An 18,291-nucleotide genomic window follows, 5' to 3' on the forward strand; every position below is an offset into this window, starting at 1 on the left:
TAGGTAGCTATCGACAGCATAAATTCATTTCTCACAGCTCTGGAGGCAGGGAAGTCAGAGATCAGACTGCCATCGTGGGCGGGTTCTGGGGAGGGCTGTCTTCCCCTGCAGGTGGTCGCCTTCTCCTTGTCTCCTCGCATGGCAGAAGCTCAGGGAGCTAACTTTCTGGGGTCACCTTTAGTAAAACACTAGCCCCATTCACGAGGGCTCCACCCTCCTGACCTAATCACCTCCCTAAAGCCCCACCTCCTAATACCATCACATTGGGGGCAGGTTTCAACATGTGAATTTGGGGGGGCAGGGTTGCGCCTGGGTGGCTCAGTCGGTTAAGCATCTGCCTTCGGCTCAGGTCATGATCCCAGAGTCTCAGGATCAAGCCCCGCATCGGGCTTCCTGCTCAGCAGAGAGTCTGCTTCTCCCTCTGCCGCTCCCCCCGCTCCTGCTCTCGCTCTCTCTCTCTCAAATAAATAAACAAAATCTTTAAGAAATAAATACATGTATGAATTTGGGGGAATACAAGCATTCAGTCCGTAATGACACCTGACCTTACTGCTGTGCCTTTTCTCCTATAAGATGAGAATGAACACACTTGGCTAAGGATTTGTGTAGAAGGTACTGACCCAGGCCAAGTAATTTAGGATCGGGGCCCCACTGCCCCTCCCGCCCTCCTCACCTCAGAGCCCACATTGGTGGTCACACCTGGGGCACAAGGCAGAGCACCGCTCAGGCTAACCCCCTGCCCATGTAGGCATCCTGCGTGGCCCCCTCGGGCACGGGGAAGCCCCCAGCACCTCCTTGTGACCTGGGGCTCCTGTAAGCACCCGGATGCACGTGACACTGTGGGTCCTCCCCTGCTCAGCTGGAAGTGACTTTGGCCTTAAGGGGCACCAGGAATACCTGTGCTCGGCGCGCTCTCATTCATTCAGCATGCACTTACTTAGCCTGCATACGGGCGACACGCCAGATTCTCTGGGCAGGTCCAGGTTGAAGCATGCTTCTTCATTCTTTGCCTCTGCGCCCTACTCCACCCTGAGGGTTCAGCTCCATGCCCTGCACGGAGAGCTTCACCAGTGCTGTGGTTTGTCCCTGTCCCGGGCTCACGCTTCCTTCACAACCACCTGAGGAGCTTGGACACCTCCCACCCTCTTCCCCCGTGAGGGGAGTTGTGAGGCATTGACTTGAAATGGAAAATATCATCAGGCGTGCTTTCCAATCCTCTTTCTGTAACCGACACCATGTATCATATCCCAGGGCTCCGATGGGCTTTAGTTTCACAAAGTTGGTATTCACAGAGTCGTAAATAGACTGTCTCAGACAATTGATGGCATTTTAAAAACTTGTCATTTCTTTTGAACGCAGAGAATTCACTTTTTCTCCCTGATTGAAATTTCTCTTTCTTTTTCCCCTTAGTCTTGCCTCTGATTCCAAAAGAGCAGCAACCCACATGGGCCAGGCTTTTCTTGGTTTCACCAGCATTTCCAGATTCCCACTGATCTAGGGGAGCAGTAAAATGTATCAAAGAGGGGAATGGAATGATAGTCAGGGCTTCTATATTCTCCATCAGGTACTGTTGTCATTTTATCTCATTGCTAAAAGTATAGAATCAGAGCAACCCAGGAGCCCCTAGGATTTGCTTTAAAATACTTCAGGGGAGGAGCGCCTGGGTGGTTCAGTCAGTTAAGCATCTGCCTTCAGCTCAGGTCATGATCCTGGGGTCCTGGGATGGAGCCCCGCATCAGGCTCCCTGCTCAGCGGGGAGCCTGCTTCTCCCTCTCCTCCCCACTCGTGCTCTCTGTCACTATTTCTGTCTCTCTTTCAAATAAATAAATAAAATCTTAAAATTAAAAAAAAAACTTCAGGGGAGGGGCGCCTGGCTGGCTCCCTCAGTAGAACATACGACTCTTGATCTTGGTGTCAAGCCCCACGTTGGGGGTAGAGCTTACCTAAAAAAATTTTAAAAATAAAAAATAAATACGTCAGGGGACGTGGGTTGGGGGCAGTGAGGAGGGGATAGAACTGAGAAAAATGGGCAGAATGGTGATTGTTGGCCCTGTGTGATGGGGACATGGGAACTCACTGTATTGCCTTCTCTACTTTGTCTTTATTTGAAAATTTCCATCATGAAATTGGGAAACAAAAAATATACCTAGGGGGAATATTTCTTCCCAAGAGGTCAAAAATGAAAGACTGTCCTGGAGATTTAAGTTGCACAATTAAATAGAATAACAACGATAAAGTTGCCTGGGAGCAAATATATCTTAATTCCCCATTATGTGTGTGAGGAACAAAAAGGTTCAGTATGCCATGGGAGAGCTAGCTTCTTTGGACTAGGTTATTTGGATTTTCTTTACCCTGAAATCTATCTAGGAATAAGGCAAGGCATCAAACTCTGTGTGTGTGTACATGGAATGGAGTGGGTATCGCGTGTATATATGTGTACATTCAGGTATATATGTATTGTGTGTGTGGGTGGTGTGGGTGTAAGTGGGTACATATGTATGTATGAGTGTGTGTGTGTGTATTTACTTGTTTTTAAACCCGTATACCATAGAGGTTCAGCTCTGGAACCAGCCTGCTCCTCAGATCTATATTCTGCCACTTGCCCGCTGTGGCCCCGGACAGGTCATTGCCATTCTCTGAATCTCGGTCCCTCTTCTGCATAGGGCTGTTGGAAGGATTAAATTTAGAAGTCTGGGCCAAGTGCTTAGTGTTATATTATTAACATGACTCCTCGTGGCAATCTTATTATGAGTGTTTTGATCCTCATTTTGTGGGAGAGGAAGCTAGTTCCAAGCTACCCAGAAGACCTTGACCGAGCTCACGCAGCCTCAAGGGCAGAGCCTGGACTCGGTGACCGCGGGCAGCCTTTCGTTGATGTTTCTCTTTTTAGCCCTGTGGCCAGTAGTTTTCCTATATCTGGGCATTAGGATATTTTTGGTTGGATTTTTTTATTTTAAGTGTTCTAATTATAAGATAAAGATCAAATCAAATATTGAAGTCTGACAGGTGCCTTGTACTAGGAGCATCTGCTGTGTGCTATGGGTATGACTTCTAGAAAGGGTTTCTCCTGAGAGACTGCTTCACCTGGACTGAGAGTCAAGCAAGCATGATTGCGGGCACAACCCTTTATTTTTTTTGACCCACCAGAGCGCTTGAAACATAATAGGCACTTAGAATAGATGGTTATTGATTTTTAAAGGGTTTTCTTCTGTACTATGTTTCAGGCTTCAATATCATTGAAATAGCCATTTTTCACAAGTCTAACATTTATTTTTCTTTTAAAGATTTTATTTATTTACTTGAGATAGAACAAGAGCGAGAGAGCAAGAAAGAGAGCGAGAGAGCATAGAGGGAGACGGAAAAGCCAACTCCCCGCTGAGCAGAGAGCCCAACGCAGGGCTCGATCCCAGGACCCCAAGATCATGACCTGAGCCAAAGGCAGCTGCTTAACTGACTGAGCCACCCAGGCGCCCTACAAGTCTACCATTTAAAGACAATCTCAATCAATATTACCATAAAATGAAGGAAGTGGGAGGAACCTAACTGAATGAATATAAAGCTCATCTGGAAGAATGAGCACAGAGAATCACAAGAGAACTTCCCAAAAAATTAAATGCAGGTATTCAAGTGTACAGTTGACCCTTGAACAACACAGGGTTAGGGGTGCCAACCCATGGCACAGTTGAAAATCCACATGTAACTTCTGACTCGCAGGGCGCCTGCGTGACTCAGTCAGTTAAGCATCTGACTCTTGGTTTTGGCTCAGGTCATGATCTCAGGGTTGTGGGATCAAGCCCCACAAGGGGCTCTGCAGTCAGTGGGGAGTCTGCTTGAGATCCACTCCCTCTGCCCCTCCCCTGCTCTCTCTCTCTCAGATAAATAAATCTTAAAAAAAAAACACAAAGAACTTCTGACTCCCCAGAAACTTAACTACTAATAGCCTACTGTTGACCATAAGCCCTACTGATAACATAAACAACACATATTTTATATATGTATTATACACTATATTCTTACAGTAAAGTAGCTCGAGGAAAGACAATGTCATTGCCTGGGTGGCTCAGTCGTTGAGTGTCTGCCTTCGGCTCAGATCATGATCCCAGGGTCCTGGGATCGAGCCCCGCATCGGGCTCTCTGCTTGGCGGGAAGCCTGCTTCTCCCTCTCCCACTCCCCCTGTTTGTGTTCCCTCTCTCATTGTGTCTCTCTCTGTCAAATAAATAAATCTTTAAAAAACAAAAAAACAAAAACAAAAACAAAAGAATAGCCTGGTGAGGGGCGCCTGGGTGGCTCAGTCGTTAAGCGTCTGCCTTCGGCTCGGGTCATGATCCCAGGGTCCTGGAATTGAGCCCCGCATCGGGCTCCCTGCTCCGCGGGAAGCCTGCTTCTCCCTCACCCACTCCCCCTGCTTGTGTTCCCTCTCTCGCTGTGTCTCTCTCTGTCAAATAAATAAATAAAATCTTAAAAAAAAAAAAAATAGCCTGGTGATGGGTATTAAAGAGGGCACGTACTGCATGGAACACTGGGTGTTATACGCAAACAATGAATCATGGAACACTACATCAAAAACTAATGATGCAATGTATGGTGATTAAAATAACATAATTATAAAAAAATAAAATAAATAAAAATAAAAATAAATTTAAAAAAAGAATATCATAAGGAAGGGCGCCTGGGTGGCTCAGTCGGTTAAGTGTCTGCCTTTGGCTCAGGACATGATCCCAGGGTCCTGGGATCGAGCTCCACATCAGACTCCCTGCTCAGTGGGGAGTCTGCTTCTCCTTCAGTCTGTGCCTGCCACTCCCCCTGCTTGTGCTCTTGCGCTCTCTCTCTGTCAAATAAATATTCAAAATCTTAAAAAAAAAAAAAAAAGAATATCATAAGGAAAAGAAAATACTTTTACAGTACTGTATTTATCGAAAAAAATCCATGTATAAGTGGACCCATGCAGTCCAAACCCATGTTGTTCACACCTCAACTGTATTTTTAAACTAAAATAATTAAAACAGTATGACCCTGGTGCTGGTATAGACAGATAAATCAGGGGGAACAGAAAAGAGAGTCCACAAGTAGACCCATAGAGAAACACTAAGTATAGCATTTCAAATTGGTGGCTAAAGAATGAGGTATTGAATAAAAGCTCTCAACAATTGGCTAACCTTTTGGAGAAGAGAGCATTATTTTGGTAGATTTATACACATAAAATTAGAAACTTCTGCTTGGCAAAAAATACCGTAAAATTAAAATTAGAAAAATATTTAGGAAATATTTTGGATGAATTCAAGTAATCCACAGATGGTCTCTTTCACTTCACTCAAGCCTGATGGTTGCTAACTTTTTCTGTAAGGGCCAGATAGAAAATATATTAGGCTTTCTGGTCTCTGTGACAAGCGCTCAGCTCTGCCATTATAATATGAAAACCACCATAGAAAATATGTAAATGAAAAAAAAAAAAGAAAATATGTAAATGAATGCATATGCTGTGTTTCAGCATCACTATACAAAATCAGGTGGTGGGTCCATGGCCATTGTTTGTTGCTTTATGCTCTAGCCTATTTACAAATTGCAGTTGAATGGAGTACTCTGTTACCTTGTAATTAAGGGGCCTGTTTATTTGGGTGTTGTTTGAGGCCTGGCATCCTGTCCCCATTTACCCACCCATGGACCCCCATTGTCCTATGTGCACTCCAGGGGGCAAGCGTGTGTGCCCGCGTGCACGCAGTATTATAAATTTTGCTGATACAAAGTATGTGTGGCACACAGTTTGCAAACAATAATAAAATACACTGTTCACATTGTAAATTACATATAGCCCATTGATTCTGAGAGAATGCATTCATTGATTTTTGCCAAACTCTTGTATCTATAACCAATCTGTGGTTGCAATTGATGAACAACTGTCCTTTGGCATAAATATAAGTTAGAACTTGTTTGTCAGTGACGTGGGCAACCTTATTGCTAAATTGGATGATAGTTTTCAAACACTGGAAATATATTGCCTCAATTTTTTAATGCTGTCGCCAATGTAATGGCTGGCTACAGATATAATGCACTTTTTTTTTTTTTTAAGATTTTATTTATTTATTTGACACAGAGAGAGAGTTAGTGAGAGCAGGAACACAAGCGGGGGAGTGGGAGAGGGAGAAGCAGGCTTCCCGCGGAGCAGGGAGCCCGATGCGGGGCTCGATCCCAGGACCCTGGGATCATGACCTGAGCCGAAGGCAGACGCTTAACGACTGAGCCACCCAGGCGCCCCGATATAATGCACTTTTAAGTTTAATCTGCATTATGCATATTTCCTCCTCCATCACTTTCTTAAGTCTAGAAAATCAGCAGTAAATCAAGCCCTGTTTTGTAGTGTTTATCAATTTCCACGTGTAAATGCTCCCAGCATGGCTGATTTCAAGCCTCCAATGGGTTGTCAGTGATACAAAGTAGCCACCTGTAGATAGTATTTCTACTGTATAAGTAGAGTAAATGTAAGTAACCCTCAAAGTATGGATAGTGACAAAATCCAGTAAAATGATTAGGAAGTGATGATTTTTGAGTATTTGTTATCTTTATTTTCAATATGATTTATTAAGTATAAGTTTATATCATTTAGGTTTTTAAAAAATTTTTTTAATTTTTTAAAAAAGATTTTAGGGCGCCTGGGTGGCTCAGTTGGTTAAGCGACTGCCTTCGGCTCAGGTCATGATCCTGGAGTCCCGGGATTGAGTCCCGCATCGGGCTCCCTGCTCGGCAGGGAGTCTGCTTCTCCCTCTGACCCTCCCCCCTCTCGTGCTTTCTCTCATTCTCTCTCTCTCTCTCAAATAAATAAATAAAATCTTAAAAAAAAAAAAGCTTAAAAAAAAAAGATTTTATATATTTATTTGTCAGAGAAAGTGCGAGAGTACAAGCAGGGGGAGTGGCAGGCAGGGGGAGAAGCAGGCTCCCTGCTGAGCAAGGAGCCCGATGCGGGACTCAATCCCAGAACCCTGGGATCATGACCTGAGCTGAAGGCAGACATTTAACCGACTGAGCCACCCAGGCATCCCATATTTTTAATAATGGCTATATTTATCAATCAGTTCACAAAGTTCCTGAAAATGTTGACAATCAATACATCAATGCAAACCTGCCCTGGCACACCACTGCTTATTGGGAATCATATAAGTAAAGGACTATCTTTTGGAATGGGTATCTTTAAGAGAGGTGCATTCAATGTATGACCAAGGCTCAGACCCTATAATGTGCTCTGCCCCCCAACCCCCAACTCTTCGTTATCCCAACAGAGCCAGCCCATCTCTGAGTAGAGCCTCGGTCCCTCCCTCAGGACTAGACATCACAATCAGGGGCTCTCATTTCCTTGGTTTATTTTTTCTCAAGACCCACTCAGAAGGATAAAGGTCTAATTGCTATTGGTTTAACTGCTTATTTAACAAATCAAACTATTTTTCTGCCTAAATGTTGCTAATCAGTAAACAGTTATCGTTTGAATTCTCAATATGCTAAAAAGTCACTTTTCCAAGACAGGGAGTTAAAAAACAATATTTGGTATTAAAAAATTGCAATACACAGGCAGACACCTTCTTTATCTCTAGCATCTCAACCCCCATAGTCAGATGAAAGCAGACAAAGCTTTATACTATCATAGCCTTTATATATGAAGAGTGCTTACAAATCACTAAGAAATATGCAAAGCACCCCAGTAGAAAAATCAGCAAAGAGCCTAAAAAGACCATTCATAAAGAAAAAATACAAATAACCAGTGAACAAAAAATATTCAGTCTTTGTAGTAATTGAAGAAAATATAAATGAAAACACGGGAGGGTAAATACTGTGATAGCAAGCCAACAAGCAGAAGTTCCAGAGATTGTGAAACAAATACCAGACTGTCCGTGGTATTCTGCACTTGGGATCACGGTGTGATTTGGTGAAAAGAACATGAAATGTAGAAGTAGTATGGCCTGAGACCCAAAACTAGCTCTACCAGCTACTGGCTGGGGGACCTTGTGAGAAATAAGAATTCTCTCACAGTCAGGTTGTGAGCACCTGATGGGAGTGAACTTTTCTAGCACAACCTGGCATATAGTGGGTTGTCATGGAAACTCAGGTTCCTCACCCCCTCACCCCCGGCCCCCATTCGCTTGCTGGAAGCATATGTTCTAACCACAGTCTTTAGGAACTGGTCCATTTGCCCTCTGGGGAAGTTCCAGCCTAGAGGTAACTGGCAGAGACCAGTCTCAGTGCCTTTGAGGAAGATTAAACTGGCTCTGCTTTTCTGGAGAACGCAGGAACTGGGAAACAACAGAATCCAGGATTGCTGTGCTGAGGGCAAGCTGGCTCACCATCCAGTCAACGGACTGAATGGAAAACTCTTTCAAGCCTTGAACTCAGCAGGTACATGTCTATTCTTTATTCTTCTTAAGCAATTTTTCCCCAACCAAAGAAACCAAAGCTTGCTAACCAACAGCTTGCTTTTGAAACTGCTGTGAGGAGATCCTGCCCCACCAACGGACTGGCTTTTCAGTGGCCTTTGTGTGTGTGTGGGTGCGTTCCCCAGGGCCAAAGCCATTTACGAAGTTCTCACACATCTTGGCTTTCTTTGGAGCTCAGCCCAGTTACACCCGACTCCACCTGCTCGCTTCTGTGGAATCCCATCTTTGCTTCTCTCCTTAGCACAAATGTGAGAGTTGAAGCCGGGGCGAGATCAAAGAAGTTTAGGAAGAATTTTGGTGCGTTTGCCAAAACCTGCAAAGTACGCTATAGGGGCACAGAGAAGCTATGAAGATCAGTCCCGAATCACAGTCCAGTTGACTTGACCGTGACCCTGTGGGTGGCGGGAGGAAGACCAGGCTGCCACCTAAACTGGAGTCGGGGCACAGGATTCAGGTGTTGGGACCTGTCTGGGGTGAGCCCCGAGCAGCGTGTCTGGCAGGTGTGGTCCGAGTTCCAACAAGGCCACTTGCTGGCTTGGTCCCAGAACCTCTCTTGGTCCCCATCACTGCACATGTGTGACGGGAATTATAGTACTTACAAATACTCTAGAATTATTGCTTCCTGGGCCTAGATGAGATTCAAATGTAGGAAGATTTTATATGAGAAAAATACTTCCGGAGGATTTTTTAAAGGTTTGGATCAGGGACGCCTGGGTGGCTCAGTTGGTTAAGTGTCTGCCTTCGGCTCAGGTCATGATCCCAGGGTCCTGGGATCGAGTCCCGCATCAGGCTCCCTGCTCGGCGGGAAGCCTGCTTCTCCCTCTCCCACTCCCCCTGCTTGTGTTCCCTCTCTCACTGTGCCTCTCTCTGTCAAATAAATAAATAAAAATCTTTATTTAAAAAAATGAAGTTCGGTGTTCGGCCATAGAGCCTGAAATATTAAAAGCGCCAACACATGTTTCTCGGTGATAAGCCATCTTGGAACCTACGTGTGTGTCTCAGGCGCCCAATTTTGCAAATCTGCCTTTTACTGTTCTCTAGTATCTTACAAAGGTGCTATGCTCACTTGAATGGAAGACCAAAGAAAGCCTAGGGGAAAAGGTTCTTTTCAAATACTGCTCATGCTATTTCATGCCTGCTACCTCCAAGCACGTGTAATGATTGCATTTTACCCCATAAATGTCACACTGGACCTCTTATGTGCCTCTCCAGAATGGCTCAGCCCCTGCGCCCTTGGGCCTGGCCTCTTGCCCAGCGGAGAGGTCTGGCCCCCAACTTATCTCCTCAGTGCCCCCAGGTGAAGGCTGGGCTAGGGCACAGTTGTCCCAGGAGGTCAGGTCCTTCTCAGCAGGACTTGGGGAAGCCATGCTGCTCCCCAGCATCCAGCTGCCTGGAGGGGGGCAGGGGGCATACCGGAAGTGCTCAGGAGGTTCGCCCAAGGAGAGACAGGAGATAAGCTCCTGCCCTTCCCCTAGAGTCCCACAAAGCCTCTGTGGGAGATGTCCCCTGGCCAAGAGCCCTGCTCTTTGGTTATGAAACCTGAGCCAGCTTGGTGTTCCTGTGGTCCCTGCCTTCCTGCTTTCCCCTGGCTCCCATTGCCCTGGGTCCTACCTCCCAAAAAAGCCTCAGCCCTCAGCCCCTAGGCTTGGCCTCAGACTCCCGTTTTCAAGGGAACCTGGGCTAAATAAAGCACATTTTCAGGTAGCAACCCAAACATGAGTTTCAGTAATCTGTAGGAAATAGTGGAAAGGGAGAGATGATCAAAAGGATCGTATTTAGAACGGGTGCAGTGTGATTCCTGTGTTGGCAGACAGACGGAGTTTGCGTTTGGGAGTGCAGTGCTAAGGCTTTGGTCTCACCCCGCCCCCGGTGCTCAGCACTTGGAGCAAGGTCGAAGAGGATTTGTTGAGTGACTGAATGTGCGGGCATCCATGAACCTTGTTTAAATCAAGAGCTCGTATAATTTTAATCAGCTCTGTTTTCGGCTGTGCACGCTCAGTAAAACATTTAATAATAGGTTAAAAGTGGAAGAAATTAGTCTCTCTTGTGTGACTGGGTTCCCCCCCCCCTTTTTTTTAATCATAAAAAGCTCCATGGTTTTCTGATTTCCTTTCAGTTAGCTCTTTCATGCATTTCTTTTTTCCTAAGAGCAGAGCTGTTCTCACTTTATTGTTATTTTACTGACTTCTCTTTACTTGACATCTGTTTTGAGCTCATCTCCGTTGGTGGGATGAGTTGAAATTTTGCAATCTGTGATCAATGGCTCAATCTTTCTTGTACTGGCAGCTAGAAAGGAAGTCAGATTGAAATCACGAGCCTCCTGTGCTGGCTTTCAAGTTTGTCACTGAACTCTCTGGTTTCTGGAAAGTGCAATTAGAGAGTATCGCTCCTGCTCCTCTTGAAACAGAAGCTGAGAGCTCAGTACGGTTTCCAAAAGGTCAGCATACGCACGGCTATCCCGAAGTCTCACTTCTAACCCCTTTTGCTTTGATAGGACTCAGTATTTCAGTTGGTCTTTTTGCCTCCCTTCTACTTGTCTAAGGGACCACAAAGAGTGGCACCATTCCCCAGGTGTCCTAGCCCAAGGAAAAAAGAAGTATCGATTCCTGCTTAGCTGGTGAGGGCCCAACCCCACTGCTGTGGTGCGTGGTTGTGAACCATGGCATTTGCCAGTCGGTTCTGTGTCTCCCAATGGTGAACATAACAGAAAGAGGAGATTTTTCTTTAATATTTCACTGTTGCAGATAAAATTCTAAATGTGGCTGAAAATGAAAAATGAAATGATGAAGAGAAGAGAAAGAGCTCTCCTGAAACCCCTTTTTTTGGTTTGTTTGTTTATTTAACAGAGAGAGACAGAGAGAGAGGGAACACAAGCAGGGGGAGTGGGAGAGGGAGAATCAGGCTTCCCGCCGAACAGGGAGCCCGATGCGGGGCTGGATTCCAGGACCCTGGGATCACGACCTGAGCTGAAGGCAGACGCTTAACCAACTGAGCCACCCAGGCGCCCCTAAGTGTATTTAATTTTTAAACATATGACTTTATTCCTTTTTTTCAGAAACATGTCATGTTCAAGAATATATCTATATTTCTACTTGGTCTTTTTTTTTTTTTCCTGACATTTTACATAGTTCTAACCATGCTGCCTTCATAACTCTGTATTTCTTTTTATTATTTGCATATCAAGCACTTTTTTAATGTCATTATATATCCTTTGTAAGCAGCATTTTATATTTTTTTAAATAAAACTTCAAGTAGAAATGCCATAATTTATTTAAGCCATACATCTATTGTTGGACATGTAAGCTGTTTTCCATTTTTTTGCTATTATAAATAGACAGCAGAGTGCAGAAAGCTTTCTCCTAAATTTAAAATTATTTCCTGGGGATCATTCACCAGAAGTAAATCACTCGGACAAATAAGAGATGGAAGCATATCTACTTTTTGATGCGTATTACTGATTTTCTTTTCAAAATAATTGAACCAATTTACAATCTCACCAGGCACACTCACTGGCCAGCTCTAGAGAAAATCAAGGATATCTTCCCTTAATTTGCATTGTGATAATTACTAATGAGGATGAACACCTTTTCCAAATGTCTGTGTACAAAGTGTGTTTTTTCTTTGGAAAATTGCCATTTCCGTTTTTGTCACAAGAGGTCTAAGTGCTGTCGTTATTAAGCTGAGATGTACTCAAGGTAAAAATACAGATGTAATAGCCCAGGATGTGTCATGGTTCCTATAAATATTTTTTCTGGTATGCTATTTGACCTTTAATTTTTTACAGATAATCTTAAATTTTTCCTCCAGAGTTTTGATAATTCTTTTTTTTTTCATTCCCAGTTTGTTTAGGATTTGATTTTCTCCATAATGTTTGAATTTCTTTTTAGTATAAGGTAGATATTTTTTCTAAATTACTAACAAATTACCCCAAGTCAAAAACAGAATTGAAATATTAAAAGATGTTCTAGAATCCTACCTCCGGCCATAGGAAGACCAAGTGTTTGCCTGCCCACAGAAGAGAATTTTAAATGCTGTTTGAAATGTTGACGGTCAGAGAGGTCAATGGAGTAATAATGATGGTGGCTTGTCCCTTAGGGTATTTGCTGGATCTGGGGAGCCTACCCAGAGAGTTTTATAGCACCTGCAGAAAGCTGGGATCTCAGAGGCACAGAAAATTAAGGAAAAAAAAAAAAAAAGAAAAGAAAAAGAAACCAATGCAGAACACACAAAACAAGTCCAACTCTTCAGTAGTTTCAATCAAGGTAAATAGTCCATTGGCTTCATTTTAGAAGACAAAAATTGTGTTTCTCATGCCCACCAGCCCCATTCTCAATTCTCCTCCACTCCACCCTATCGTAGGAGGCTGGCCTCATCACAGACTCTTTGCCTGTGGCTTACCGTTGAGTTCAGCCAGGGGAAACTCCACAGGAGAATGGAGGGAGGAAGGAGATATTTATTTATGAGGTTTTATTTTGTTTTGTTTTGTTTCCCTCTAGCTTCCCCCAGCAGCCAGCATCCCTCAGGGTCTCAGCCCAGCCCTCCTGATGCCAGTAGAATATAGTACGCCTAAGGGCTTAACACACCTTCTGTTACTGGCCCCAAAGAACTTCACTCTCCAAAGTTGCGGCTTTGTTTTGCTCTGCTCACACCTTTGTAAATAGCCTCTTTATTAAAGCCTCCGTGGATTATCCCAGTTTAATTATGCTGTCTGCTTCCTGCTGGGACTGACCCATAGAACTCTAAAGAATGGTATCTAAAACAGAATACACACATACACACAAAACCCAGAAAAGTTAAAAACTAAAGCAGATGGGCAAAGACATACCAAGCAAATACCAACCAAAAGAAAGCGGGTATAGTTGATTAGGATCAGACAAGCAGAAATGTCAGGACAATAGGCATCACTAGAACTAAAGAGTATTGGGGCGCCTGGGTGGCTCAGTCGTTAAGCGTCTGCCTTCTGCTCAGGTCATGATCCCCGGGGTCCTGGGATCGAGCCCCACATCGGGCTCCCTGCTCAGCAGGAAGCCTGCTTCTCCCTCTCCCACTCCCCCTGCTTGTGTTCCCTCTCTCGCTATCTCTCTCTGTCAAAAAATAAATAAAATCTTAAAAAAAAAAAAGAACTAAAGAGTATTATTACACCTTGATAGAAGATTTGGTTCAATTCTAACATGGCCTCAAAATACAGAAAGCAAAAAGCTGTTAAAACTACAAAGAGAAAAAAAAACAAACTCACACACAAGGTAGGAGATTTAATATGCCTCAAATATATTTGATGAGTAAAACAGTGACAGTCAGTAAGAATGCAGGATTTGAACATTGCAACTGACAAGTTAGGCCTAATGGGCCTGTTGGAGTACTGTACCCAGCAACAGAAGAATACAATTTCTTTTCAAGTGTAAACGGAATATTTATGAAAATCGGCCACACAGTGGGCTATTTGGCAAGCTTCAGCATATTTCTAAGGATTGGTAGCATATAAACGCTGTCCTCTGACATTACACCTAAGTTAAAAATCAAAATAAAAAGATAACTAGGAAAAGCCCATACACTTGGAAATCGCAAAATGCTTCTAAATAACTCATGTGTCTAAGGAAAAAGACTAATATAAATTAGAAAATATGTAAAACTACATGATGATAAGAATAGCACATATGCAAACAAGTGGGATGCCAGCGTGGACTAGTGGAGAGAGAGAAATTTGATGTGGTTTTGGAATGCAGGTGAGGATTGGTGGGGTGAGGTCCAGAGCCAACGACCAAGAAAGAATTCTTGAGACGTCTTTGGTGCAAAATGCTGGTTTTATTAAGGCACCGGGACAGGACCCCTGGGCAGAAGGAGCTGAGGCACCGGGGTTTATGAGGGGTGGCTGATTATATACTTGGGAGTTGGGGGAGGTAAGGAAAAGGGAGGTTTCAAAAGGATTTTCGTACGTTAAAGAAGACTCCCAGGTTATCTGGAGCCCTTACCATCGTCAAATTCAGGTTGTTTTTCCCTCTAGCAAGGCGTTAACATTAAGATAGTTGGGAGCTTCCTGGAAGAATGTCCCACCTGTCCCACCCAGGAGAGGGGGGTTGGGGGGAGGTTGCAGGGTGTCAGCGTGTGCTTGGTCTTCAGCTTGCCTTCTCTCTCATCAATTTATGGCCCTAACCGCATGTATTAGGAAGGAGGAAAGCCTGGAAATGAATGTGCTAAGCATCCAACTTAAGATGGTAGAGAAAGACCAACGTCAATGCAAAGAAAGCAGAAAGAAGGAAATGTTTTTAAGAGCAGAAATTAATAAAATAGAAAGCAAAGATATGGAAGAGAGAATCAGGAAAACCATAAATTGGTTCTTTGAGGAAACGAATAGAATTGATAAGCCTCTAGGAAGACCAATCAAGGGGAAATAATGAGAATATATCATTTTAGGAATGAAAATGATGACTATTATTATACATCCTGTATACATTAAAGTTACTGGAAGAAGGTATTATAAACAACTTTGTAACCAAAAAAAAAGAAAGGAAGGAAGAAAGAAAGAAAAAGAAATTTTAAGTGAAATAGGCAAATTCCAAGAAAAAAAAAATACAACTTGGTAAAATTGACACAAGAAAAAAATAAGATTAAAATTATCTGCAGAAATTGTTTCTATAATTTAAAAGGAAGGTCAAGGCTGGATAGATGAACTGGCAAATTCCACTAAACACTCAAATGGAAGAAATAACATCAATATTCCATAAATTCTTTCAGACAGTAGAAAAAAGGGAAACAGTCCCCAGTAGTTGAATGAAGCCTGTGTATCCTTGGTGCCAAATCCCAGCAGCACATTATGGAGAATTTTCAGCCAGTCTCACTCAAGAACATAACTACAAAAATTCCAAGTTCAGTGTTAAGCAAAATCCAACAGTATTAAAAAGGTTTCTCTTTGGGGCACCTGGGTGTCTCAGTTGGTTGAGTGTCTGACCCTTGGTTTCAGATCAGGTTGTGATCTCAGGGTCGTGAGATGGAGCCCCGTGTCGGACTCTTGCTGAACGTGGGTGGAGTCCGTAAGATTCTGTCTCCCTCTCTCTCCCTTCCGCCCCTTAAGAAAAAAAAGTTTCTCTTTTCCTGCCTTTTTTTGGGGCGGGAGAATTAAATAATTTTGAATATTATATTTTATTTCCTTTATTGAACTTTTAACCATGTTTGTGTGATTGCTGTAAGGATTACAATATGTATTCTTAATACATTACAGTTTACTTAGAATTACTATCACATGGCTTCACACTTTACACATGTTAAGAGCCTAATGACAGTGTCTTTCTTTCCCCCCAACTTTATGCTATGATTATGTCATATATTTTACTTCTGTATATATTACCAACTCCATTTTATAGTGATATTTTTGCTTTAAGCAGTCTTTGTCTTTTAAAGAAAGAAAGAGAAGGAAAAAAGCTACTCTTTTTTGTGTATCCATGTATTTCCATTTCTGGTGCTCATTATTCTTTTCTGTAGATCCAGTTTTTTATCATTTTCCTTCTGGCTGAAGAATTTCCTTTATCATTTCTTATCATGTTGGCCTGCTGGCCATGAGTTGACTCCGGTTGGATTTACTTCAAAATGTCTTTATTTCAACCAATTTGATTTGTTTGTTTTTAAAAATGTGTATAATTGTTCATTTGTTGACACATTGACTTTGACTCTGATTTGGGGAAATCCTTGTGATGTTTCCATGACTCCACTCAGTCTTGAATGGAATTTTCACTGGATATAGAATTCTGGGTTGGCAGTATTTTTTTTTTTTAATTTTTTAAAAGATTTTATGTATTTATGTATTAGAGAGAGAGAATGGGGGAGGGGTAGAGGGAGAGGAGAGAGAGAATCTCAAGCAAACTCCATGCTGAGTGCGGATCCTAACCCAGGGGCTCAATCTCATGACCCTGAGACCATGACCTGAGCAGAAATCAAGAGTCAAAAAAAAAAGTCAAAAAAAAGAGTCAGAGACTCAACCCAGGTTTCCCCGGGTTGGCAGTATTTTTTAAATTTCAGATTTCAGGGGCATCTGGGTGGCTCAGTCAGTTAATCATCAGCCTTTGGCTCAGGTCATGATCCCGGAAAAATATATCAGATTTCAGCGCTGGAAAGATAATACATTTTCCTCTGACCTCCATTGTTCTGAGGAGAAGTGTTAACATTTACTATGTAAGCCTTGTTTACGTCTGAGCCACCTTATATGCTATGATAACATTTCTTTTCTCATATTGTATAAGCTAGCAAGTGTGCCCTATACAAAATGAATGAACAAACAAAAAGTATGTTTCCATATTCCAGCACACACAGCTTCCAATCAGCTTTTGAGTACCTTACTACTGAATATGAAAAAACCCCCTCGAGGACCACCAGACATTTGAGGAAATTATTCAGTGTTAAAGCAGAAATAAACCCTAACAGAGAAGAAACTTGGAGAGGAAAAAGCAAGTCAGGCAGCAAAAGAAACCTTTAGAAAAACTATAATTGGTCATATAAAATAGAAAAATTTAGTTATTCCTCCCCTGTGTAGGGAAAACTCCAGTTATTTCCTACTGAGTTTTCCTCCTGTGTATATCCTCTACTGTTCATACAGAACATTTCACTTCTGACACTTCTAGTCACCAGGTTTGTGGGTTTTTTCCCCCCACAACAAGCAATTCTTAGTCACACCCGTCGGGTGTCCTACAACTTAATTCTGCCACCATCTACCCAGAGATAGCGTCAGATCCCACACCTTAAGGGCTCAGTCCCACAGGACTGCCCTCCACACCTACACAACTCACATATATTTCAGATACCAGTAGCAAGTTCAGGTTTTCACTGGTGCTTTTGACCCCCTGGTCATAGATTGGTGTTCTAAAGAACTCCTCTTGGGAGTCAGTTGATTTGCTAGGACAGCTCACAAAACTCATGGAAGCACTTACTTACACTCAACCAGTTTATTATTATTTTTTTAAAGATTTTATTTATTTATTTGACAGAGACACAGCAAGAGAGGGAACACAAGCAGGGGGAGTGGAAGAGGGAGAAACAGGCTTCCCGTGGAGCAGGGAGCCCAATGCAGGACTCAATCCCAGGACCCTGGGATCATGACCTGAGCTGAAGGCGGATGCTTAACGGCTGAGCTACCCAGGCACCCCAACTCAACCGTTTGTTAAAGGAAATGATAAAGGATACAGATGAAGAGATGAAGAGATACATAGGGAGGGTGAGGTCTGGGAGGGCCCCCAGAACAGGAGCTTCTGTCCCTGCGGAGTTGGGGTGTGTCACGCTCCTGGTGTGGATGTGTTTGCCCACCTAGAAGCTCCCCAAACCACATACTATTGGGATTTTAAGGAGGCTTCCTCATGCAGGCATGATCAGTTACTGACTTTATTTTTAGGCCCTCTCTAGAGAAGTGGGGGACAGGGCTGAAAATTCCAAGCTTCTAATCATAGCTTGGTCTTTTTGGTGACCAGCCTCCATCCAGGAGCCCACCCAGAGTCACCTCCATAGAACAAAGGATGCTTAGGAATTTACAAGGATTTTAGGAGTCCTGAGTCAGGGACAGGGTCAAAGACAAATATTATAACAAGAGAAGCTCCTATTGCTCTTCTCAATTAGGAAATGACAAGAGTCTCAGGAGCTCTGTGCCAAGAACTGGAGCAGAGACCGATATATAAATTCTATTATCTCATAGGTGTCCTCAGGAAAGATAAGAGAAAATATCTCATCTATAAAACAAGAACAGGTTTCTGCATTTTGAGAAAATTGAACATTGGGAGAACCAGATCAATGCCTTGAAAATTTTAAACATGAGGCAAAAACTAGAAAGTCAATAGGTTAGAAGACCTGAGGAAATCTCCCACAACATGAAATGGGAGTGGGGTGGGGGAGAAGACA

The 18,291-nt window shown here is 43.1% G+C and overlaps 1 protein-coding gene across 1 annotated transcript in view; it reads left to right on the forward strand.

Annotated features, from left to right (window-relative positions):
* The window catches only part of PCSK6 (proprotein convertase subtilisin/kexin type 6), a gene marked incomplete at its 5' end in the record, with an annotated part of 182,135 nt that overhangs the window by 133,514 nt on the left and 30,330 nt on the right, over positions 1 to 18,291 (forward strand). The window lies entirely within an intron of this gene.

Source organism: Mirounga leonina, unplaced genomic scaffold (genome assembly GCF_011800145.1).
Source record: "Mirounga leonina isolate KUSES-001 unplaced genomic scaffold, KU_Mleo_1.0 Mir_178, whole genome shotgun sequence".
Classification (NCBI taxonomy): Eukaryota; Metazoa; Chordata; class Mammalia; order Carnivora; family Phocidae; genus Mirounga; species Mirounga leonina.